The 27,047-nt window shown below is 37.0% G+C and overlaps 3 pseudogenes; 1 reads left to right on the top strand and 2 right to left on the bottom strand.

Moving 5' to 3' along the window:
• Positions 1-1,522: 1,522 nt before the first annotated feature.
• Positions 1,523-2,867, bottom strand: LOC141489724 (alpha-enolase pseudogene; annotated as a pseudogene).
• A 4,308-nt stretch (positions 2,868-7,175) lies between these two features.
• On the top strand, positions 7,176-8,253 carry LOC141489723 (uncharacterized; annotated as a pseudogene).
• A 17,260-nt stretch (positions 8,254-25,513) lies between these two features.
• LOC141489287 (PRELI domain-containing protein 1, mitochondrial pseudogene) lies at positions 25,514-26,131 on the bottom strand (annotated as a pseudogene).
• Between the last annotated feature and the right edge of the window lie 916 nt (positions 26,132-27,047).

Here is a 27,047-nt window from a genome sequence, read left to right as displayed (position 1 = left end):
CTGTCTGGCAATCATGCTTTTTAAGATATCTTCTCCTCATTGATCATTTGAACCACTTTTTCTTCTCAACTGGACTTTATCATGTTATTTTCTTTTTTTTTGTATTTCCTTCACCAGGTGCTGACTTAGTTCTTATGATTTTCCTGTATCACTTCATTTCTCTTCCCAAATTTTCCTCTACCTCTCTTACTTGATTTTCAAAAGCTTTTTGAGTTCTTCCATAGTCTGAAATCATTCCTATTTTTGAAGGCTTTGTATACAGAAATTTTAACTTTGTTATCTTCTGAGTGTGTGTTTGATCCTCCAAGGGTCCAGAGCAATTATCTATGTCAGATTCTTTTACTTCTGCTGCTTTTTTTACTTCTGCAGCCTTTGACCTGGTTTTAATGCACTTTTTAAGCTTTGGAGTGTTTTGGGGACTTTAATTCCTTCACGGTCTTATGAGAGGCTCTGACTTCTTTCCTGGCTTGTGCTCTTATCTGTGGAGGATCATAAGTACTCCCTTCTGATATTGAGCTGTGAGGAAGTGGACATGGCAGTAGGGGTCCCAGTCTGCAACTTGGATCTGAGTAGGGACAATGCCACAGAGTCCTGCCCCAAGGATAGTGTAGAGTCCTTGATAGTCTCTCCTACCCCTTACTATCTGTTGACTGAGAGTTCTAGAAGCAGCTGCTATGTGACTCCATGCTGGGTGATTTAGCAAGCTTGCTAGCAATTTCTGGTGGTTGCACCTTACATTGGCTTGGGCTTCAAACTCACTCTGCTGTGGCAGTTTTCCCACTGTCTGTCCACATTGTCTTTGGCAATTCCTGGACTTAGAGGTCTGTAAATCACTTCTGCTGTCATGAACCCAGGCACCCTCAGTGAGCCAGATGCCCCACTTGCTGCTCCTGGGAGGCTGGAGCTCATTTGCTCTGGTGCACCTCAGCCTAGGGTGCCCTGCAACACTTTCCAGCCCTGATGGAATAAACCCTGTCTGAGGATATTCCAAGTTGTCTTGGGGTAGGAAAATTGCTTCACTTGGTCTTTCTGTGAGTTCCACTCTAGAATTTGATTTGAGTTCAAATTTTAAGCCATTTGAAGTGTTCTGGTGGAGAGCTTCTAGGAATTTCTGCCTCCATGCTTCCATCTTGATGCTGTCCGTGAGTTTTTTTTTTCCCAGTGGATTACTGAATACTTTTATTCTGCACATAGAAGCCACTAAAGGATCTGGCCCATGGGCTTGTTGGGGGGCTGCATCACAAGTATATGACTCTGCACATCAACACTGGGGGTAGGGGTGAGAACAGATCATTCTACCCAGTCACAAGATGAGGTCTTCCAAAAAAAGGACCAAATGATCAGGTGCCAGAAGAAGCAGTGAGAATACAGAAAGGTGGAAGAGAGCAGGGTGGAGTTATGTATCACTGAGCCCCCATCCCCAAAACAAAACTGCTCTACTACTTGGTGCTGCCCATTCTTTGGAGGATTTCTGCTGAGGTGACTGTAGCCTACTAGCTCTGAGGCTTTACGGTCATGGAGCTTACTTGACCAGAGGGTTTCTGAAGTTCCTTCCAGCAAATTTAGCCTTGCTGCCCAGTTCTTCCTCAATTCTGAGAATTTGGTTATACTTTGCCAAACACTCAGTTCGGCAGGGGGCCCCAGTCTTGATCTGCCCAGTGCAAAGACCCACCACCAGGTCTGCAGTGAAGGTATCTTCAGTCTCTCCAGAGGGATGGGAAACCATTACTCCCCACCCATTGGACTGGGCCAGCTTGCATGCCTGGAGAGATTCCATCACAGAGCCAATCTGGTTCACTTTGAGCTGGAGGCAATTGCAAGGTTTCTCATTCAAAGCCTTTTCAATGCACTTGGGATTGGTCACTGTGAGATCATCCCCTACAAACTGGATGCCTGCAGTTTCAGTAAAATTCTTCCAAGCTTCCCAATCATCCTGGTCAAAGGGATCTTCAATAGACACCACTGGATAGTCCCGGATGAAGCTCTTGTAAAGGTCCCCAAGCTCAGCACGTGAGATGTATCTGCTGGGATCATCAGGAGACTTGAAGTCCAAGTCATATTTTCCAGACTGGAAGAATTCAGAGGCAGCAACACCCATGCCAATTACAACCTTGTATAGCCAGCCTTGCCAATCGCTTCCTTCTGCAGCTTGAGAGCTTCTCTATTCTCCAGGATGTTAGGAGCAAAGCCACCTTCATCTCCTACATTGGTGGCATCCTGTCCATATTTCTTCTTAATCACATTCTTCAGGTTGTGGTAGACCTCAGCTCCAATGAGCATGGCCTCCTTGAAGTTTGATGCTCCAACAGGGAGGATCATGAACTCTTGCATTACTAGCTTGTTGCCAGCATGGGAGCCACCATTGATCACATTGAAGGCTGGAACTGGCAGGATGACTTCTTCATTGCCTGCAAGATCAGCAATATGGAAGAACAAGGAGACACCTTTCTCTGCAGCCCCTGCCTTACAAACAGCCAGAGACACTCCCAATTTAGCATTTGCTCCAAATTTAGATTTATTCTCAGAACCATCCATCTCTATCATCAATTTTTCAATCTTCTCTTGCTCCACAACATTCAGTTTCTTGCTAATCAGGGTTGGGGCAATAGTTTTATTGATGTGCTCAACCGCTTTTGAGACACCTTTCCCCATATATCGGGCCTTATCATTGTTTCGGAGCTCCAGGGCTTCATGGATGCCAGTAGAAGCCCCACTGGGCACAGCAGCTCTGAAGAGACCTTTGAAGTATAGAGATCAACTTCAACAGTGGGGTTTCCACGAGAGTCAAAGATCTCTCTTGCAATGATCTTCAAAATCGACATGCTGAATTTCTGGTCAGGGCTGGCTCTGCGGGGTTCAGAGGAGAGAGACCGAGAGTGCCCGTGAGTTTTTGAAGGAGTTATATACTTCAGGCAATTTCTGTGCTTTATTTCCCAACTGTTGACTCCTTCTTGCATCTTCTCATTTATCTTTTCAATTTTACAACTTGATTTTCAAATTACTTTTTGAGCTCTTCTTAGAGGACTTTTGGCTCTTGAGAGCAATTCATATTTTCCTCAGGGGCTGTATGCATAGTCCATTTTCCATTGTCCTTTTCTGACATGATATTTTGATCTGCTCCTCAGCAACAGGAGGGTAACTGTCCCAAGCTTCTTAGTCTGGAAATCAAAGGCCTGCTCACTGAATTCCTGCATTCCAGAGCCTCAAGTATTAGCAGCACCCAGTTCATCTAAGGGAGAGAGGCCTAGTAGTGCAGGCAGTGTTGGTATCCTGGGGCTTGCAATTTGCCTTCTACACTAGATCTGGATACCTCTCAGTTGCTCTGATTTTCCACTGGCCTGCTGAACTGGGACCTGGTTGCCGATCTATGCTGAGGTTGAGAGCCTCTTGCTCCCTTCACCAGTATTCACTTGCATTGGGTCATGCTTCCCCTACCCCAGAGTTAGGCAGATCTTTTCTTATATCCTTCTAGATATCTTAAATTAGAAAATTGTTCTACTCTATTCCTCCAGAAAACATTTAGAATCTTGATTGGTGCTGTTTCTGAAGAATAACAAGTTAGAGCTCAGGAAAATTTCTGTCTGCTCTCCACCATGTGGCTCCCCTCTGCCTCTTGCTAATGAATTCTTAATTAACAAGTGGGATAACCTTTTCTTTATTAAAATCCTATTTTCATAATTTTCAAAATAGATTGCATTCTTCAAAATTCTATATTTACTAGGTTTTTATGATATTGAACTTAGTTCTATGATTAGTCTAAATCTTAGTCATTTGCATCATTTAAGCTGAACATAGATTTTTCCCCCATGACTCTATTCTGAGACCCTGTGTCTTTTTGCTCTATTCTCATACATATGATTCAATTTGGCACCAGAACCTTTCCTGTGCTACAGTCATGTATCACTCATTCATTTCAAAAAAGGTGTCCTATAGGCATGTCCCAATTACCTCATTCATTCATCTTTTCACTCAAAGACTTCCAATATCATCTTCCCTAACACTGAAATTTGCGATCATACTTTCGGTATCATCCCTGTATTCTACATCACTACGCAAATTCACTTTCAGTTGTGCTCTTTCTACCTTCATCACATCTTACACATCACAGTGCATTTTCTTTGCCTCATTCCTTTCCCTTTTTCTGTTTTTTTTAAGTTCTTGCAGGGAAATGGGGTTAAGTGACTTGATGAAGGTCACACAGTTATATAATTATTAAATGTTTGAGACTGGATTTGAACTAAGGTCCTTCTGATTGCAGGGTTGGTGCTCTATCCACTGCACCACCTAGCTGCTCCTTGCACTTCCCTCACTGTAAAGTGACAGTCTTAGTTCAAGTTCTCATAATATATCACATGGTCTATTTTCATAGCTTTCTCCCTGCCTCATGTCTCCTTGTTCTAATCCACCAACCACTTACTTTCCAAGGTGATTTTTTTTTCTAAGCATAGATTGACCCATAAGACTTCAATTTTTATTCTAATGTTTCCCTCTACATATTTCTTCCAGGATCAAATATAACATTCTATGCTTGGATGTTAATGTTCTTCACAAACTGATCCCATCTATTTTCCTAGCCTTCTTATATTTTAATGTTCTGCATCATACTTTACAAATCAGTAATTTTGGCCAACTCACAGTTATAACAAAAATGTAACAATTTCTCTTGTCACCATTCTTTTGTAAAGTCTGTCTCATATGTCTGGAATATTCTGTCAACTAACCTCTATCTCTTAGTTGCCCTGACTTCCTCCAAGACTTCAATCAAACCCCATCTTTGTAAGGAGACTTTTCTAGGTCCCCAATTAAAAATGGCACCATTTATTCTTATAAATATATGTATATTTAATATATATATATATTTAAATGCATTTAAGAATTTTTATATAAACAATGTGACACTAAATTCAATGGGAGATAACCTCATGTAACTTTCAAGAAGGTAGAAAATAAGAAATGAGAATAGGACTGTATTAACAGTAGCAGAAAGCAGATTACAAAAGTAAAATCATTGAAATCAGGTGAGGGAAAAATCCTCTGATGATTAAGGATAAATAGCTATTGAATTGCTTTCTGCTGAGATTATTACCTATTGTAGTGGAACTACCTTGGTTTTATTTTAACTCTTCATCCTAGATTAATCCTTCAACTTTTGTTTTTATCTTTTTGTTTATTTTTATCATGTTTTATTATTAAATAATCTCATTCATCTTTTTTTATTTCTCTTTATTTCTCTCACTTATAAAATATTCTCATTCATTCCCTTTAGTTTCTCCTTTCAAGGCCAACTTCATTATTTTCTATGACCCATCATTATGTTATATCAAATATGACCCATTATGTTATAGCTAACATAAATAATCCCATAAATATAGCATTATTTTATATCTAACACAAAGATAAAAATTTCTAATGTGTTTCTTTGGGCAAATTATTATACTTTTCTGGCTACACTTCCTCATCTATAAAATTAAGAAGTTTTAGTCCCTCATCACCAATTTCCCTTTGAACATTTCAAATTGTATATCCCACAAATATCTCAAACTCAACATATTACAAGCAGAATTAATTATCTTTCAACTGAATTCTCTCATTTCAAAATAATCCTGTTTCTCTTGTAGATATCACCATCATTCTAATTTCCCAAGCATTATAATATCAACATTTTCCTTGACTTATTATTCCCCTTCCGTATCCAAATCATATCAGTTTCCAAATATTCTATCTATCTCTGTAACACTTTTCACACGCTGTTTCTCAAGTAATATAGTTGCTATCTTATTTTATCAGTCTCCTAATTGGACTTTAGTCCATTCACTGTGCTGATGCTAAAGTGATTTTCCTTAAGTGAGGAATTGTTAGCTGTATCACTCCTTTATTCTGTAATTAATTTTGTAAATTATTTTTTCCCTTCTATCTAGAATAAAATAAAATCTTTTGTTTAGCCTTTAAAGCTTTAGAAAACCTTGACCCATCTGTGCTTTTTAGCTTCATTTTCTATTTCTCTGCAATCCAGTCTATCTGATTTTCTCTCTGATCCTCATTGAAAGCAATCCTTCTTTGATCTCTAGATGACCCCCAACCATTTAATCTTCAAGTACAAATTGCTGAATCTCTCTCTCTTTCTTCAAGACATGATTCAAAACAACATTTTAAGGTAAGAGATTTAATTTTGGTTCCATTTGCTAGTGTCCTTTTTTTCTAAATCGTGTTACTTGGCATTAAGATGCATTTATATTTTTTCTACTTAAATATATATATATATGTGTTTGTTGTCTTCCCCTTTGGACTGTAAGGGCTTCAAGAGTATGATTTATTTAGGGGCATCTAGGTGACATAGTGGATAAAGCACCTGCCCTGGAATCAGGGGTACCTGGGTTCAAATCTGGTCTCAGACATTTAATAATTACCTAGCTGTGTGGCCTTGGGCAAGCCACTTAACTCCATTTGCCTGGCAAAAAAAAAAACCCCTAAAAAGAGTAGGATTTATTTCATTCATTGTTTTCATATTTCATGTACATAATGTTAGATGCTTCTCGAGTCTGCTTGCTTCTAGAAAAAAGAGCAAATTATTTTTGTACAGATTGAGATCCATGGAAGGTAAAATGTTATATTAGAGAAAAGCAGGAACTTTGTTAGAACCCTAGCATTCCTATTTACAGGCTTTCACCATTAACATGATTCTTATCAGGATTTCATTTTCTTCTTTCTTAAAATGAAAGGCCTGGATTGGTGAAATTGCTAAACTCTTATCTTATTTGGAATCCTGGAAACAGTCATTGATTGAGCCCTAGTGACTTACTAGTAGCTTTACATATTTAACATACCAATAAGAATTAAAAATTTTCTTTTTTTGCCATGAAATGATATGACTCCCATAGAAAACTGCAAACCTCCTAAGGATGAGTAATTTTTTTTCTACTGCATATTTTCTATTATCTTCTTTGCTTGGAAAGAATATGACAATTTTTTTCAAATACAATTTGATGTGCCAGACTTTAAAGGGGGGAAAATATCAGAAAAAACACCCTTAAAAAGTATCTTTCTTACCCACTTCAAAAGAGAATTGATCTCGAGGACCAGGGTCTCCCGAGGGGCGCCTCCGGGCCCCCAAGGCCAAGGCCAGAGATCGTGCGTCCGAGAAGGGAAGGACGCGAGGGAGCTCCCCGGGGCGCAGGATGAGCGGGGCCAGGCCGGGGCCCGCGGCCGGGGGCCCGGTCAGCTTTGCCGTGGCCGTGTACTTCTCCCCCGACGAGTGGGAGCGGCTGCGGCCCGCGCAGAGGGCGCTCTACCGGGACGTCATGAGCGAGACCTATGGCCACCTGGGCGCGCTGGGTTTCCCGGGCCCCAAACCTGGCTTTATCTGCTGGCTGGATGAAGAGATGGAGGTCTGGGGTCCGGATGCCCGGGACCCCGAGAAGGCAGGCAAGACAGCAACAGAAGATTGCGGAGGAGCAAGGAACATGACTAAGATGTGGTAGCCAGAAGGGCCTGGAGTACACAAACCTGTTGAAGCACATAGGAAAAAAATGTCAATTAAGGCTCTGCCTCAAAAACAAGAAAACTCTTCCTGCACTGACTGTGGCAAGACTTTACCTAAATACTCTGTCACTGAACTCCACCAATGTAATACGACCCGAAAGCGGTCATATATGTGTCCTGATTGTGGACGCCACTTTGCCTATCCCTATTTACTGGTCAGCCACCAGCGGATGCACTCTGGGGAGCGTCCGAATCCTTGTGATCAGCGTGAGGCACGATTCTTTCAAAAGAAGTACCTTGTCCAACACCAGCTCATTCACACAGGTGAGAAGCCCTATACATGCCCTGAATATGGACGCTGAGAAGGTCACTAGTCATCCATCAGCGATGCACACACACAGGTGAGAAGCCATATTCTTGTCCTGACTGCAAGCGTCAGTTTGTCTATCCCTAACAACTGGCTACTCACCGTCGTACTCACACAGGGGAGAAACCATATTCTGTGCTGAGTGTGGTTGCCGCTTCACATATTCCTCTTTACTGATAAGCCACAGGCGTAATTCATTCTGATGAAAGGCCCTTTCCCTGTTCTGAGTGTGGGAAACGGTTCAAGTGGAAATATGCCCTTGAAGCGCACCAGTGGATCCATCGTTCTGGCACTGAGATTTGGAGAAGCATGCCATCAGCAAGACAATCTGCAGCAGAATCCTCTGACCAGGGTCCCTGGGATCCCCCTGTCGTTACTACCCAGATACATTTCAGGAATGTGGGTGAAGGAATCTGGGAGAGATGTGAAGAAGCTCACACTTAATGGTTATATCTTCTCTGTAAAGTATGAGGTCAGGCCATCTATCTTTTGGGAGGGCAGCGATAAGAACTGAGGGTTTAAAGAGATAGGAGTCTGGTAGAAATGCTGTGAGGATTGCAATAAAAACAGAAGGAAAGGGGTAAAAGGACTGATGATCTCCATTAGGAGTTTAGCTGGTCATAACAAATCAAGTTCTAATGGATTAAGGTGGAGACTTCAGCCCTTCTTGGTACCTTATTCACAGTGACAAAATGTTTTGGGACCACAAAGGGAGTTAAGTATAGGTTCTACTCCCTGAAGTTCTCAATGTCAGAACAAGGTAAAAAAGGCAGCAGTCCCTCCCCTATGATTTTGCCAAAATTGGACTCAGGTTTAGTTTTCTTTTATCAAAGACCTAGGAAGTGGTGTCCTGCTCAGAGGTAGGAATGCCTCGTGGCCAGTTAGTTTGTTAGATGATTCATGCACTCACTCCAAAGAAGAGAATGGCTCTAGTTTTCTAGCTAGTCACCTTGAAATTTGAAGATAAATTTGAGAGGGAGTGTCCAGCTAGTACCCATGTCCCACTGTAGAATATGCTCCACATTTTATCTACCAAATGTTTATTTATGGTATTCTAAAAGGGAGATTATCCACTGTTGTATGGTAGAGGCCTAAAACACAGTCTCTTCTTTTAATTCTAATTTCTGTCCCTCTATTCTCCTTTAACTTGAGACTTGAGTATTAAGGGTAAAGAGTAAGGCATCTCATGTTTAGGGTAGCTATATAGTTAACCTTTATCTTTGCTATACTACATTTTCTTCCACTGGGATAAATAGAATTTTAATTGATTCATGTTTTCCATAGAAACAGTTACGTCCAACTATTCTAATATATAATTATTCCATCACCATGGTGACCTTCTTTCATGCCAGGGATGTATAATTGTCCCTTTTGTTTTTTTCCCTCATCCCTCTGACCTTTTGTACATGTTTCTCTGTTCTTGATCAGTTTTGTAAAATCTGAACTGTTACCAAGTGCCTTATTCAAAGTTGTCTTGACTATTAAATTATTTTATGTATATGAAAAAAGAGAGAATTGATGTAGTTGCTGTTGTTAGGTATGTTCTGACAGAACATTGAGGGAAATTACATAGGAAATTGAACAACAAATAATAATAATGAATGTAGGTCACCAATCTCTAAAGAAACAAAGATTTTCATTGCCAATTGAATAACCAAGGAGGCCTCATGTGTGTTACTCCTAGAGATAAAAACTCATGCATTATTCCAATTTGCTGTTAATTTTTAATTCTTTTATTAATGTAAAGTGCTCTGATCCATTGAATTCTCTGTGCTAATATTTTAAGATGTGATTTGAAAAGTTATTTCATTTTAAAGTTTTGTTGTTTTAATATTATAAGCAAACTAGGAGATGAATGGTTTACCTGTGAGAAAGATTTGGAAAACATAACTAAAAACCACATAGATAATTTCAGTCACATTAAATTAATACGCTTTTGCACAGATAAATCCACTGTAACAAAGATCAAAAGAAATGTAGTAAATTGGGAAGCAATTTTTACAACTAGTATTTCTAACAAAGGACTCATTTCTAAAATATACAGAGAACTGAGTCAATTTTTTTTTTAAAACAAGCCATTCCCCAATTGACAAATGGCCAAGGGATATTCAAGGGCAATTTAGAGATGAGGAAATCAAAGCAATCCACAGTCAAATGAAAAATTGATCTAAATCAGTACTTATAAGAAAAATGCAAGTTTAAACATCTCTGGGCTATCACTCACACCTCTCAGACTGACCAATATGACCAGAAACAACAATGATTAATGCTGGAAGGGATGTGGGAAATCTGTGACACTTTCTGGAGAGCAATTTGAAATTATGTCCAAGAGGCAAAAAAATGTGCATACCCTTTGATCCAGCAATACCACTACTGGGTCTATACCCTGAAGAAATCAGGAAAAAGAGCAAAAACATCACTTGTACAAAAATATTCATAGCAGACTGTGTTTGTAAGGAATTGGAAGTTGAGTGAATGTCCACCAATTGGGGAATGGCTGAAAAAATTGTGATATATATATATATATATATATATATATATATATATATATATGTTATGGGACACTATCAGAATATTAGAAACCAGGAGGCATGAGAATTCAGGGAAGTCTGGAAGGATTTGAGAACTGATGTTCAGCTAGATGAACAGAACCAGAAGAACATTGTACACCCTAATAGCAACATGGTGTTAATGATTATCCTTAATGGACTTGCTTACTTTATCAGTGCAACAACCAGGCACAATTTTGGGGTATCTGTGATGGAGAATAGCATCTCATCCAGAGAAATAATTGTGGAGTTTCAACAAAGATTAAAAACTATTATCTTTAATTTTAAAAAATTTATATTACTATTATGTAATTTTACTATCTCTTATACTTAATTTTTCTTCCCTTAAGGATATAATTTCTCTCTCGTCACATTCAACTTAGATCAGTGTATGCCAGTGTAAAGACAAACAGACTGCTGTCTATGGAGGGTGGGGTAAGGGAGCAAGATTAGGGGGAAAAATTATAAAATTCAAAATAAATAAATAAATTTTAAAAATGAATAAAGTTTCATTGTTTTTTTTTTTTTTACATCTATGGAATTCTTCTGGAAATCCAAGTCTACTACTGAGTTTAACTTGTCCTAGGTGAAAATATTAAATTGGACTGAATTCATCAGATATATGTTACCCATTTTATTTTACATGGTAGCAGAGATCTCTACATGGCCCAATAAAAAGTACTTTCAAATTCCAGTTAGCACAAAAAGTTGAAAATGCAGGCAGTCTCAAAAGTCTAAGTACAGTCTTAAAACATGAAAGAAGTTTCTGTAGAGAAATTTAGACAGAGAAAAAGTATCATGATAACAAACACTGAGAGTTAGAAAGAATCATAGAAGAAATCTAGTCCATTGTTCTTATTTTAAAAATTAGAAAATTAAAGTGAGAATCAATCAAATGATTAATACAAGGACACAGATAACAACATCATCAATAACAACAAAAACAGCGCTAGGCCTTGGATTCCTCTTCATTGATTACACATCAGGTATTTTTCCTACTAAATTTTCTGCTTCTCAAATTAGCAAAGTGAGTTAAACATAATCAAATGCCTAGACATAGAATCAATAGTTGATTTTAGCATTTTAGTTGAATTATCTCCAGTATAATAGCCTCTAAAGAGCTCCACAAAAATTTATTGAGTAAAATAGTACTTTTTTAGAAATGTTGCTGGACCTGTCATACCATAACAGAGTTTTGAGTTTCACTGTCTTTCTTTAGTTTATGGAGCTGGGATGCCAATGTAATGATCACTTCTTTTTCATAGAGAAAATACCATGAGTACTTTTTCATAGGAAGACAAATATGATAATGTTTTCCTGATGATTCTGTTAATTGTATAACTAACTGATATTAATATTGTAATGGCTAAATCAGTATCCACATTCTCCATGTTGATTTTGAACAGTAGAAATCCTTCCTTTAAATGTCAATGATTCAATTTTCATTAATGAATAATAGGTTGAATTTTTCTTGTGAATAATGCAACTTATGTGACTTTGCTTGGATGAATTCTCAGATGCCCAAACTTGAATGATTTTATTTAAGAACATAACTTATTTGAAACTCCTGGGCAAAAAATAGGACCATACAAAAAGTGAATGAAGTATTCTAAACATTTGTCTCAGGTAATACCATTACAGGTCAATATCAAAGCAAGAGATCAAAGCAAGAAGATAATTAACATAAAAACAAAATTTTTTATTGCAACTCTTTCTCTAATGGTTAATAAATAGAAATGAAAGGGGTTCCCATCTAGTGTGGTGCTTCAGGAAAAAAATCTGATGTTGAGACATAAGAAAACACAAAAAGTATAGTTTCTGAGATACCTAGTAAAATTTAGATACACAGACAGATTGAACTAAACAGAAGCAAAAGAAAAGAAATTCATGAAATAATACCATTTAAAAAGTAGAATTCAAAGGAGCTAAGATGATAAAATAGAAGAAATACTTTAACAGAGGTTTCCCAATATTCTCTTCCAAACTAGTTTAAAATCTCATCTAAATTGAACTCTGAAAGGACACAGACAACACAAGATCAAGATAAGATATTTTTCAAGCAGGAAAGTGGAGACTAGCCTGGAGCACATGGATCATCAATAACAGCAGATGTCCTTGAAGACAGTTACCCAGGCATCAACAGTAGGAAGAATTTTGAGAGTACTACACTCAAAGACTATAAAGTAACTTGACAACAAATCAGGAATATTTTATATTGGATGCATTTATTAATAATGGATGTAATATGTTATGCTCTTTGGCAACTCCATTGCCTATATCCATTTTCTGGTTTCATTTCCAGGTAAGAAGGAAAATTCTTTGAGTCATAAGGGGAAAGGGGGCTTAGAGGGAGCATCACTTACATGCTAAAATGATATATATATATATATATATATATATATATATATATATATATGTATGTATATATATAGCATTCATACTCCATAGTTTTTCCTATGGATATGGAAGGCATTTTCTATCATAAATCTGAGAATTTTCCTTCATCCCTAATTTTCTGAGAGGAGCTTAATCCATTTTAGTTGATCCTCACACAGTATTGCTGCTAATATCTATCTATCTATCTATCTATCTATATCTATATCTATATTTATATCTATATCTATATCTCTATATACACAATGTTCTACAAATTTAATATTGTATATAAATCTATCATACCCTAGAAGATAAAGGAGGGGAAAGAGATGGGAAAAAGGGGACAGGGGGAAGGGAGGGTGATGTATGTGATAGAAGAGAGGGAAGATCATGGGAGAGGATAGTCAGATACAACATAGTTTTGAGGAGGGACAGGGTGAAAGGAGAGAGAAAATAGAATAAATGGGAGTAGAGAAGAGAAAGGGGGGAAATACAATTATCTATAGCAAATGTGGAAAAAAATATTGAAGCAACTTCTCTAATGGATTTATGATAAGGAATGCAATAAGAACCAATGGTATCTAAATGCAGACTGAAGCACACTCTTTTCCTCTCTCACTCCATTTCTCTTGAGGTTTCTCTATCTTTTGGGGGGGCCCTATTTTACTTTTACAACAAGATTATTATTCAGGAAAACCTGGAAGGATTTGCATGAACTGATGTTGATTGAGATGAGCAGAACCAGAAAAAACATTTTACACCCTAACAGCAACATGGGAGTGATAATCAAGCTTGTTGGACTTGCTTATTTCATCAGTGCAACAATCAGGGACAATTTTGGGCTACCTGCAATGGAGAATACCATCAATATCCAGAAAAAGAACTGTGGAGATTAAACAAAGACCAAAGACTATTACTTTTAACTTAGGGAAAAACCTGTTATCTTATTATGTAATTTTGCTGTCTCTTATACTTTATTCTTCTTCCTTAAGGATATGATTTCTCTCTCATCACATTTAACTTAGATCAATGTATACCACAAAACCAATATAAAGACTAGCAGACTGCCTTCTGTGGGGTTGGGGGAGAGGGAAGCAAGATTAGGGGAAAATTGTAAATCTCAAAATGAATAAAATCTTCCTAAAAAACAAGATTATTTTTGTAATGTGAAAACAAATGAATAAATCATTTTAAAATATATGCAATGTTCTCATGGTTGTACTAACATCACTTGGCATCAGTTCATGCAAGAATTTCCAGGAGAGAAAACAATTTTAAAAATTGATTGGACCATAAAAAGCTATGCTGGTAATAAGGAAGATCAAAACACAAACTCAGAAAAAGATAACATTGTGAAAATAGCTCTACTCTAAGAAAAATCTCAAAAAAATGTGGAAACTGGACACAAGCTCAAACATGAATTTATGGAAGAGTTAAGAAAGAACCATAAAGAAATACTTTAAAAATCAAATGAAAGTGGTAGTGAAAAGTATTAAAAGAATTTAATGTGATGAAAACAGCTTTGAAAATTGAATTATTGGCTTGATAAAGTGACTCAAAATGCATAAGAAAAATTACACTTGACTTCCGGCCAAGATGGTGGAAAGAAGACAAGGCACAGTTCTAAAGTCTCCTGATCTTTCCCCATCTATGATATGAAAAAAACCTCTTAAAAGAAATCTGATCAACAAAACCCAGAAAGAAAAGCAAGGAGAAAGAAGATCTACCTCAGGATTTGTATTCCACAGTTGTGGGCACCGAGGGCAGTTCAGCTGTGGATCGGCCTGATTAGCAGCAGGGTTGGAGCCCCACAGCCTGAGGGCCCAAGAGCCAGACCTGCTTGATGAGCAGGGCTACAGCCTGGTCAACTATAGGGGCTTGGGTCAACTAGGGAACAGAGGCATTGGTGTTGGTGCTGACCCTCTGGAGCTTGCTTCCATGGCTGTGGGGAGAGTTCCAATGCAGGAGAGCTGCAGACACCATCCCTGGGTTCCCCTGGTCTGAGGAACTGTAAGTCCAAGCCTCTATTGCAGCTGAGGCCTCTTCCCAGAACAAACACAATTAAAGACTACTTCTGTCCCAGTCACAAGCGTGTGAGCAGAGGATCAAACCCAGCTGACAATAGGGAGAGGGTTGACCACACTCCAGGGTAAAGCCTACCATTGATTGAAGACAAAAGCAGCAATCACTCCCTTCAGGCTAAGGGAGAAGGCCTCAATCAAGGTCACAGACACTCCAAAGAAGGCAACCAGTACCTCCTATTGGCCAATCGGACAAATTGCACTAAGTGAGTAAAGCCTCTAAGGATCCCAACACCAAACCTCTGTGAGCCAGTACCTCCCCAACTCAAGGTCCTAGCAAAATGAAGAAAAGTCAGCGGAAAGGTGGATCCATAGAAAAATTCTTAGAAGGAAAAGACCGTAACTCAGAGAGACCTAGAACCTCTGAGGAGAATGTGATCTGGTCTCCAGCACAGGAAAACTTCCTTGAAGAAATAAGGAGGGGGGTTAAAAATCAATTGGAAAATTTGGGAGAGACAATTAATAGCTTGCAACAAGAAAACAAATCATTGGAAATTCCAATTGGACAAATACAAAATGAGAATAATGCTCTCAGACCCTCAATTGGGCAAAAGCAAAATGAAAATAATTCTCTCAAAACCTCAACTGGTCAAATGGAAAGGTCTTTCAAAAGTAGAATTGACCAATTAGAAAAAGTGTTGCAAAAGGTAAATAAATAAAACTCTCTAAAATAAAGAATGGAGACTGTGGAAACTAATGACTTTGTGACACAGCAAGAGCCTGTTAAGCAAAATCAAAAAATATAAAAAAATAGAAGAAAATTTAAAACACTTCATCAGCAAAACCACTGACCTCAAGAATAGATCGTGGAGGGGCAACCTGAAAATTACTGGATGTCCTGAAAACATTTAAGAGAAAAAAAAGCCTGGACTTTATATTACAGAATTTAGTGATGGAAAATTGCCCTGATATCATGGAACCAGAGAGCAAAGTAGTTATTGAAAGAATACATCAGTCCCCTCCATAAAGAGATACTAAAATGAAAACACCAAGGAATGTTGTTGCCAAATTCTAGGACTATCAGATAACAAAGAATATCCTGCATACAGCCAGCAAGAAACAAGGAACCACAGTAAGGATTAGGCAGGAACTGGATGCATAAACATTAAAGGACAAAGGGACTGGAAAAAGATATTCTGAAGAGCAAGGGAGCTTGAAATGCAACCAAGTATTCACTATCCTACAAAGCTGAGTCTTCTTTTTCAGGGGAAAAGATGGACATTCAAAGAAATGGGGGGCAGCTAGATGGTATAGTCGATAAAGCACCAGCCTTGGAGTCAGGAAGTAGCTGGGTTCAAATCCGGTCTCAGACACTTAATAATTACCTAGCTGTGTGGCCTTGGGCAAGGCACTTAACCCTATTTGCCTTGCAAAAACCTAAAAAAAAATCATTTAAGGAAATGGAAGAATTCCAAAAATTCCTGATGAAAAGACCAGAAAAATAGAAAACTTGGACATAAAACAGGAGGTTCAAGAGACACACAAAAAGGTATATGAAAAAGGGGGGGGTAAAGAAAAAAACTGCTATCCAATAAGTTGAAAGTGGCTATACTGCAGCATGGGAAAAGATACTCATAAATCTTGAGAACTGTAACTGTAACGGAGAGAGCATACCTAGCCATAAGGGATGGATACTCATGAACTGTCCATCAGAATGCTATCCAATGGGATCAAACTGGCTATAACCCTACTTGGGAGAAAGACTCTAATATAACTCTCAAGAACTGGAACTCTATTAGATAGAATATACTTTAGCTAGAAGTGATGGATACTGAGTGATGGATACTCAGTATTTTCTATGACTCAGATAGAATAATTTAAAAACACTATCTCCTTAAAAGGGAGGACAGGAAGGAGATGGGAGGAGGGAGGGGATTGAATGGGGTAAATCTCATTACACTAAGAGGTACAAAATATCTATGATAATAGAGGGGAAGAAGGGAGGAGATGAGAAATACCTGAATCTTCTTTTCATCAGACTTGGCTTAAAGTCAACTAACACACATACTCAGTTAAATTAAAAAAACATCTAACCTTTCAAGTATTAAAAGTGGAAAAGGGGAGGGGGATAGAGAAAGGGAGGGGGAGAAAAAAGGGGAACTACCAGAAGGAAGGGAAGGGAAAAGGGGAAAAGGGAAAGGGGAAAGAAAGGGGGGTGGATAAAGAAGGGCAAACACACTGAAGGAGTTGATATTCAGAAACAAAATACTGGGGAATATAGATAAAAGTGGGGAAGGGGGAAAATACAAACAGAGGGAAGATAGCATGGAGGGCATAAAGAATTAGTAATTATAACTTTGAATGTGAATGGGATGAACTCTCCCTTAAAACGTAGGTGAATAGCAGAGTGGATTACAAACCAGAATCCTACAATATGCTGCTTACAAGGAACTCATTTGAAGCAGGGAAATACATATAGAGTAAAGGTAAAAGGTTGGAACAAAATATATTTTGCGTAAAAAAAAAGTAGGGGTAGCAATCCTTATCTCAGACAAAGCAGCTGCAAAAAAAATAGGTAGCGTTAAAAGAGATAAGGAAGGAGACTATATCCTCCTATAAGGTACTATAGAAAATAAAGTGATTTCAATATTGAATATATATGCAGCCAATGGGATAGTATCCAAATTCTTAGAGGAGAAGCTGAAAGAACTAAAGGAATTCATAGACAGCAAAACTCTACTAATGGGAGACCTCAATCTCCCACTCGCAGATCTAGATAAATTGAATCATAAAATAAACAAGAAAGAACTTAAGGAGGTAAACAGATTGTTAGAAAAACTAGATATGGTAGACCTATGGAGGAAATTGAATGTGGATAGAAAGGAATATACATTTTTCTCTGCAGTACATGGCACTCATACAAAAACTTATCATTTACTAGGACATAAAAACAACTGCAGAAAGGCAGAAATAGTTCATAATGCAATAAAAGTCATATGCAATATTGGGCCAGGGAGATATAGATCCAGAGCTAATTGGAAACTGAATAACCTCATTTTAAAGGATGAGTGGAGGAGCAGCTAGGTGGTGCAGTGAATAGAGCACCAGCCCTGTAGTCAGGAGTACCTGAATTTAAATCTGACCTCAGACACTTAATAATTACCTAGCTTTATGGACTTGGGCAAGCCACTTAACCCCATTGCCTTGCAAAAACCTAATAGAAACAAGTGGATTAAAAAACAAATTATAGAAAGAATCAATCATTTTATCCTAGATAATGACAATAGTGAAACAGCATACCAAAACTATGGGATTCACTCAAAGCAGCTGTCAGGGGATATATTATATATCTTTAAATGCTTTCATGAATAAATTAGAGAAAGAGGAAATCAATGAACTAAATATGCAACTAAAAAATTAGAGAACGAACAAATTAAAAATCCCCTATTAAATAACAAACTAGAAATTTTAAAAATTAAAGGAGAAATTAATAAAATTGAAAACAAAAAACTATTGAATTAGTAAGTAAAACCAAAAGTTAGTTTTATGAGAAAAACAATGAAATGGATAAACCTCTGGTCAATTTGATTAAAAAAAGAAGAAAACTAAATTGCTAGTATCATAAGTAAAAAGTTGAACTCACTACCAATGAGAAGGAAATTAAAGCAATAATTCTAAATTATTTTGCCAAATCTATGCAAACCTATTTGATAATCTAAGTGAAATGGATGAATATTTATAAAAATATATGTTGCCCAGGTTAAATGGAGAGGAAATTAAATACCTAAATAACCCTACCTCAGAAAAAGTAATTCAACAAGCCATTACTGCACTCCCTGAGGAAAAATATCCAGGGCCAGATACATCCACAAGTGAATTCTGCCAAACATTTAAGGCACAATTGGTTCCAATTCTATATAAGGTCTTTGGAAAAATAGGGGAAGATGGAATTCTGCCCAAGACTTTCTATCAAAGCAATATGATGCAGATACCTAAAACAGAAGAGTTAAAACAGAGAAAGAAAATTATAGGCCTATCTCCCTGATGAATACAGATGCAAAAATCTTAATTAAATCTTAGCAAAATTATTACAAAAAGTTATTACTGGGATAATACTTTATGATCAAGTACGATTTATCCCAGGAATGCAAGGTTGGTTCAATATTAGGAAAACCTTTAGTATACTCAATTATATCAACAACAAACCTATCAGAAATTATATGATCATATAAATAGATGCTGAAAAAGCTGTTAACAAATACAGCACCCATTCTGACTAAAAACACCAGAGTGTAGGAATAAATGGACTGTTCCTTAGAATAATTAGCAATATCTATCTGAAACCATCAACAAACATTATATTCAATTAGGAGAGGCTAGAGGCATTCCCAATAAGATCAGGAGTAAAAAAAGAATGCCCATTATAACCACTACTATTCAATAGCATATTAAAAATGTTAGCTCCAGCAATTAGAGAAGAAAAAGAAATTGATGGAATTAGAATTGAGAAGGAAGAGACAAAACTCTCACTCTTTGAGGATGACATGATGGTCTACCTAGAGAATCCACAGAAATCTTCCAAAAAACTAGTGGAAACAATTAGCAATTTTATCAAAGTTGCAGGATATAAATAAACCCTCACAAATCCTCAACTTTTCCATATATGATTAGCAAGATACAGCAGGATGAGCTAGAAAGAGAAATCCCATTCAAAGTTACTTCAGATAATATAAAATACCTGGGAGTCTATTTGCCAAGGCAGACTCAGAAACTTTTTGAAAAGAATTATAAAACAGTTCCCACACAAATCAAATCAGATTCAAATAACTGGAGCAAATATCAGCTGCTCATGGATAGGTAGAGCTAATATAATAAAAATGACAATTCTACCAAAAGTAAACTACCTGTTTAGTGCCCTACCTATCAAAATTCCAAAAAATTACTTTAATGAGATAGAAAAAGTGGTAATTAAATTCATATGGAGAAATAAAAAGTCAAGCATTTTCATGGATTTAATGAAAAAAGTGCAAAAGAAGAGGGCTTAGCCCTACCGATCTAAAATTATATTATAAAACATCAGTCATCAAAACTGTCTGATACTGGCTAAGAAATAAGAGTGATGTTTCAGTGGAAAAGACTAGGTGCAATAGCAGGAAATGATTGTAGTAATCTGCTGTTTGATAAACCCAAAGAGTCCAGCTATTGGGATAAAAACTCTCTCTTTGATAAAAACTGCTTGGAAAATTGGAAGTTGGTATGGAAGAAACTCAGATTAGACCAACACCTCACACCCTATACAAAGAAAAGATCCTAATAGATACAGGATTTAGACATAAAATACAATACTATAAGTAAATTAGAAGATCAAGGACTAGTTTACCTGTGAGATCTAAGGAAAGGGAAGCAGTTTATAACTAAGGAAGAGATGGAGAACATCACTAAAAACAAACTAGATGATTTTGATTACATTAAATTAAAAAGCTTTTGCACAGATAAAACCACTGTAACCAAGATCAAAAGAAATATAGCAAACTGGAAAACAATCTTTATAACTAATGTTTCTGACAAAGTACTCATTTCTAAAATATACAGAGAACTGAGTCATACTTTTAGTTTTTTTTTTTTTGCAAGGCAAATGGGGTTAAGTGGCTTGCCCAAGGCCACACAGCTAGGAAATTATTAAGTGTCTGAGACCAGATTTGAACCCAGGTACTCCTGACTCCAAGGCCGGTGCTTTATCCACTACGCCACATAGCTGCCCCTGAGTCATGCTTTTTAAAAAAATGCTATTCCCTAGTTGACAAATGGTCAAAGAATATGCAAAGGCAATTTATAGATGAGGAGATCAAAGCAATCCATAATCATATGAAAAATTACTCTAAATCATTACTTATTACAGAAATGCAAATTGTAGCTTCTCTGAGGTACCATCTCACACCTCTCCGACTGGCCAATATGATCAGAAAGGATAATGATCATTGTTGGAAGGGTTGTGGAAAATCTGGGATACTACTACATTGTTGGTGGAGCTATGAAATTCAAACTTACTGGTTTTATTTTAGGTTTTTTTTGCAAGGCAAATGGGGTTAACTGGCTTGCCCAGGGCCACAAGCTACGTGTGTCTGAGGAAGGATTTGAACTCAGGTCCTCCTGACTCCAGGTCCAGGGCTCTATCCAATGTGCCACCTAGCTGCCCCTCATTCAACCTTTCTGGAGAGAAATTTGAAACTACAGCCAAAAGGCAACAAAATTTTACACACCCTTTGGTCCAGCAATAGCACTACTGGGTCTATACCCTGAAGAGAGCATAAAAAGGGTAAAAACATCCCTTGTACAAAAATATTCATAGCAGCCCTTCTATTAGAAACCAGGAGGGATGGGAATTCAGGGAAGACTGGAGGGATTTTCATGTACTGCTGCTGAGTGAGATGAGCAGAACCAGAGAAACACTGTTCACTCTAACAGCAACATGGAGGTGATGATCAAACTTGATGGGCATGCTCATTTCAGCAGTACAACAATTAGTGACAATTTTGGGCTTCAATGGAGAATACCATCTGTATCCAGATAAAGAGCCATGAAGTTTGAACAAAGTTCAAGGACTATTCCCTTTAATTAAGGAAAATCCTCTTATATCTTATTGTCTGATCTTGTTATCTCTTATACTTTACGTTTCTTCCTTAAGGATATGATTTCTCTCTCTTCACACTGAATTTGGATCAATGTACAACATGGGAACAATGTAAAAACTAACAAATTGCTTTTTGTGGGGTGTGTGTGGGGAGGGAAGTCAGATTGGGGGGAAAATTGTAAAACTCAAAATAAATAAATAAAATCTTTAATTAAGAAAATGAAAATTACACTTAAAAACAAAATTGATTGAATGATAAGAGAAATTCAAAGCTTCAGTAAAGGGAAAGAACTTTCTAAATAACACATTTGGCCTATGGTCAAAGAGGTACAAAACATCTCTAATGAAAATCTAATTCATTAAGATGCAAAATTGGTCAAATGGAAAAAGAGACATAGATTAATTAAAATTACTCCATAAATCTAGAATTGGATAAGTAGAAGCTAATATCTTAATGAGCTACCAAAAAGCAATTAAACAAAGTCTAAAATAGTAAAAAGGAAGAAAATATGAAATATTTCATTAGAAAAAAATTGATGAATCTTTAAAATAGATCGAGGAAATATAGTTAACAAAGTTTTGAACTACATGTAGACAAGATTTAAAAAAAAAACAGCTTATGGACTTCCAGTGCAGAATCAAGAAGGCGTTATGAAGCTAACATTTTCCCTCTGTAATGTTAAATGAAGCCTCTACACAGACATTATAAGCATAATCCCACCAAAAGAAAAACAAAAATTAAAGAGAGTTTTCAAATGTAGACATTATGAAGGATGTTCAATGTAAAGTTTTGTCCTTTCTGGTGGAACTGGGAAGTAAAACCCAGCTAGGTAGAAGAGACAGAAAGCCAGTGGGAGACTTTTAACCACAGTGCAGTGCAGGTCTCAGAAGTTAGAGAGCAGCACAGTTCCCATCACTTAGCTAGCAAGCCAGCAGGGAAAGACCCATCACCAGACAAAGTTAGAGTCCTGGGAATACTAGGGAAAAAGACAAGACTGAATTGGGAACAAACCTCTGAATGGGCTGCATAGGCAACATCTTCAGCACTGATAAACCAGGGATCAGACAACAACTCCTTCACAAAAAGATCAAGATGATATATGCAACTATCAAAATGAACAAAAACAAAAACAAAAAGAGGGTCAACTATAGAAAGCTACTATTTAGATAAAGTAGACTAAAATGCCATTTCAGAAGAATGAAAAATCACCTCATAGGAAATCTCAAAGGAATCTATTAATTGAACTGAAATCCAAAACCTCATAGAAGAGCATTAAAAATGATTTAAAAAAACAAAGAAGAGAGGAAAAATAAAAATAAAAAAATGGAAATCATGAAGGAAAATTATGAAAAAAAATGACCAAAGAAATCAACTCCTTATAAAGTAAAAATATCAACTGGGAAAAGAATGTAACTCCTCAAAAATAAAATCATTCAACAGGAAAAGGAATATAACTCAGTAAAAATTAAAATTAATCAACTGGAAAAGAAAGCACAAAAGTTAACTGTAGAAAATAAAACCCAGAAAATTAGAATTGTACAAAAAGAAACTAATGAATCTGAGACAGCAAGATTTCATCAAACAAATTCATAAGGCTAAAAAAATTGAATAAAACAAAAAGTACCTTTTAGGAAAAATAAATTACTGGAAAATAGATTTAGGAGAGATAATTTATGAATGATTATCCAAATCTGCTAGATCAAGAAGATGAAATATTCTGTGAAAGAATACACAGAACTCCTCCAGAAAGAGATACAGGATAAAAACTCCAAGGACTATCATAGCCAGATTCCATAAATCTAAAAATAAAGGAGTAATTGCTGAAAACAGCCAAAAAGAAGCAATTTAAATAAAAAGGAAGCACAATCAGAATTACATAGGACTTATCAACTTCAACAGTAATGGGTTGCAGGGTCTGGAATATGATATTTTAGAGGACAAGGGACCTTGGATTACAACCAAGAATTTATTACCCTGAAAAATTCAGCATATTCTGATAGGGGAAAAGATGGATTTCGATGAAATAGAGGATTTCTAAAATTTCCTGCTAAAAAGGCAAAAACTGAACAGAGTGTTCTATCTTCAAATACACAATTCAAGAGTTGCATAAAAAGGTAAATGAAAAGAGGAAAAAAGAAATGTTAGTCAAGAACATTAAATTGTACATAATCCTTCAATGAAAGGCAACACTTTTGATTCTTGAGAATTATATTTCTCTTAGGAAAGTAAAAAAAGGTTGAATATAGTTGAAGAGATTGTACATAGAGGAGATGAGTATGATTAGTTCTCCTTTGTTATCAAAGAAGAAGAAAATGATATCATTCTGTTTGAGACAAATTACAACATGTTTGACTGTGACTGATCAGACCAATGCAAGCTTATGGTGCTCTACCACAATTAGGGCAAAAATAGTCAAGGTGAACACCTGGGGTGTTTACTATAAATTTATGTATCTCAGATTTCCTTTGAGCTATTTTAAATCTGCCTTGCTAATAGAGCTCAGCACTTTCTCTGATGAGGGCACCTATGGTGAGAGCATAGGATAGTCGTGTGCCAGTGACTCCCATGTCTTTCAGTCAATTTTAAAGTCCTTAAAGGAGAACTTCAGAGGGTCTCAGTATTTTGAGCACTTAGAGGTTCTATTTTAATTAAATCAGAAGTGACTTGCTTTGCTAGAGGTATATTGTATAACAGGGACAGAGGATGGGAGCATATTTGGAAGGATTGGACATAAAGAGATTAGGAAGTGATTTTACCTTAATCCATAATTTGGTATAGAAGAGTTTTAGCACTATGGATAGAATACTACAGGGACAGTAGGAGAGAGTGTACTGGATACTTCCATAAGAGAGGGCTATAGAGCTACTGTTGTAGAACTATAGAGACAAAGGGAGAGTATTTATTTAAAGAGACTGGACATGAAAAACATCATGAAAAAATTTTGCTTTGCTTGATGCTTTGGCTACAATTGGAGGGGTATAAATGTTTCATAAAATGATTTGGCTTTGCATGATGCTTTGGTTCATGAGGATTGTGTCCAAGTGTGTTCATAAAGGGTACTTGAAAAATGGGATGTTATAAAATGATTATAATTGTGTGTGATTCATGACTCTAAAATGTATTTCTTTTTTTTCCTTTTTTTAGGTTTTTGCAAGACAAATGGGGTTAAGTGGCTTGCCCAAGGCCACACAGCTAGGTAATTATTAAGTGTCTCAGACCAAATTTGAACCCCGGTACTCCTGACTCCAGGGCTGGTTCTTTATCCACTGCGCCACCTAGCCACCTCTCTAAAGTGTATTTCTAATGATACAGAAGAGGGGAGGGTATATAGTGAAAATGAGGTAATGCTGTTTATTAAACAATCAATCAACCTTTGAGAATAGTATTTCTATCATATGAGATAAATGGAGTATATTTTGACACACATATGTGTAAGTAAAAAACACAGTTAACAAAATAAAAACATAAAAAGGATTATATTAGGAGAAGGCTTGATATTAGTCCTTAAATAACACCAGATGAATAGATCCAAAGATCTATTATATTGGAAGGAATGATGGGAGGATGTGGACACTGTCTTTCTCCATAGATTTGTCTCAGAGAGGGAGTAGCATACATTACCAATTGGAATAAAAATCTATCCTACCCAATAGGGAAGTAGAGGGGGAAAGGGAAAGAAAAGGTAAAAAGATCTATTAAAAGATAAGGTATAAGAGTAAATACAGTTAAAATTAAAAAGCAAAGTTAAAGGAGAAAGGGAGCAAAAATTGATGAGGAGAAGAAAGAAGGAAAGGGAAAGAAAAAGTAAAAATGGGTAAAGATTGCATAGAGGCACACAGAATTGTCAATCTTTTCTTTGACAGGACTGAAAATTGATTTTTAATGATAAACTACACATCAGACATTGGGTGGGTAACAGGACAAGAGCTGGGATTTTCTATGGGCTTGCATTGTACTGATGGTTTGCTCAGGGACTGGGGCTCTGGGACCAATGCCAGGTCTTGCTAAGAGGCTCACAGCCTTGGAAACTGACTATCTGGGAGGGCAGCAGGACATTTTTGCTGCAGGGGAGGCAGTGTGGTGACTCCTTTAAAAATAATGTTGCTGTTCCTGTTGCTGCTTCTTGGTGTCTGCCTTGGCCAGATCCTTAGCTTTCTTGGTAGCTGTGAGGGCACTTTCCTTCACCTTCTCAGTTGCTTCTTTAGCTGTTTCAACAAGTGTCACAGAAGCAGCTTCACCCTGCAGTTTGGGATGTACTCAAAGCCTTTGTTGTTCTTGGTCACACTACTTTTGAATCTCATTAGGCCAAATTACTGAACAGCTTCCCATTGAATTTCAGTCCAGCCACTATTTTCAGTTCACATAGTAAATACATCGTTCCTCCATCACCATCAACCAGGCATGGTTTATGTTCCAGGTGAAAGTGATCATGGTCTGGTTCTGTGGGTCCACAATAGAGTCCTCAAGTATGTCCACTGAATGGGCAACATTAGCAGGAAAGTAGCGTTCCACCCAGCTGGGTAGCCTGTTGGTCTTTGTTAGAAGTTGCTTGGACAGCAGCTTCTGGTTAGGGGTTACCTCCCAGTGCACAATATCCTCTGTCAAGACATGTTTGTTATAGGGGTTGGGGTAATGATGCCAGAAGGCACCAAAGACTTGGTCCCAAGAGCTACAGAGCAGGCTCTGCCCCAATAAATACTTCACCATCATCCAGGCAGAGGTCAGGGCTATGTCAGGGGTTCCACAGCCTTGGGGAGTATGGGGAACTAGAGAAGAGTCACCTGATTCACACTCTCCACACCATCCCAAAGACTCCTTCACAGTTGCTTCCACCACCAGCACCACCGCAGCTGTCATAAGGGGTATCAAGCCATTTTGCCCAGAATTGGCAATCTTAATTGGAAATGTGAATGGAATGAACTCTCCCATAAAATGGAAGCAGAGAGCAGAATGAATTAAAAGTGAGAAATCTGTATTTTATTGTTTATAAGAAATACATTTGAAGCAGAGCGATATACACACGGGGGAAAAGGGGAAAAGCCTGAAGTAAAATATTATGCTTCAGAGGAAGTAAAAATATCAGGAATAGTAATTCTGATAGCATAAAAAGCAACAGGAGAAAATAGATCTCATTAAAAGGGATAAGAAAGGAAACTATATCTTTTTAAAATGCACTATAGGCAATGAAGTTAAAACATTATTAAACATATGTATGTTATATATATATGGATCCATATTTGTATAAATATTAATGTATGTATATATGTAAATGTTAGTTATGGTGTTCAAAATTCTTATAGGAGAGGTTGAATGAATTACCACAAAACCATAATATGGAGAACTCAACTTACTTCTCTCAGAATTAAATAAATGTAACCATAAAATAAACAGGAAGGTGAAAACTTAGATACCATAGGCCTCTGAAGAAAACCAAATGGTGATAAAAAAGAATATATTTTTTTCTCTGCAGGACTTGATACCTATACCAAAACTGACCATATGGTAGGGTATTAAAAATGCAGAATCAAATGTAGAAAGGCAGAAATAATAAATGAACACTTTTCAGATCATGATACAATAAAAATACATGTATTAAAGGACCATGGAAAGTTAAACAAAAATT

This window comes from Macrotis lagotis, chromosome 5 (assembly GCF_037893015.1).
Source record: "Macrotis lagotis isolate mMagLag1 chromosome 5, bilby.v1.9.chrom.fasta, whole genome shotgun sequence".
Taxonomy (NCBI): Eukaryota; Metazoa; Chordata; class Mammalia; order Peramelemorphia; family Peramelidae; genus Macrotis; species Macrotis lagotis.
This window is presented reverse-complemented; position numbering and strand designations above follow the sequence as displayed.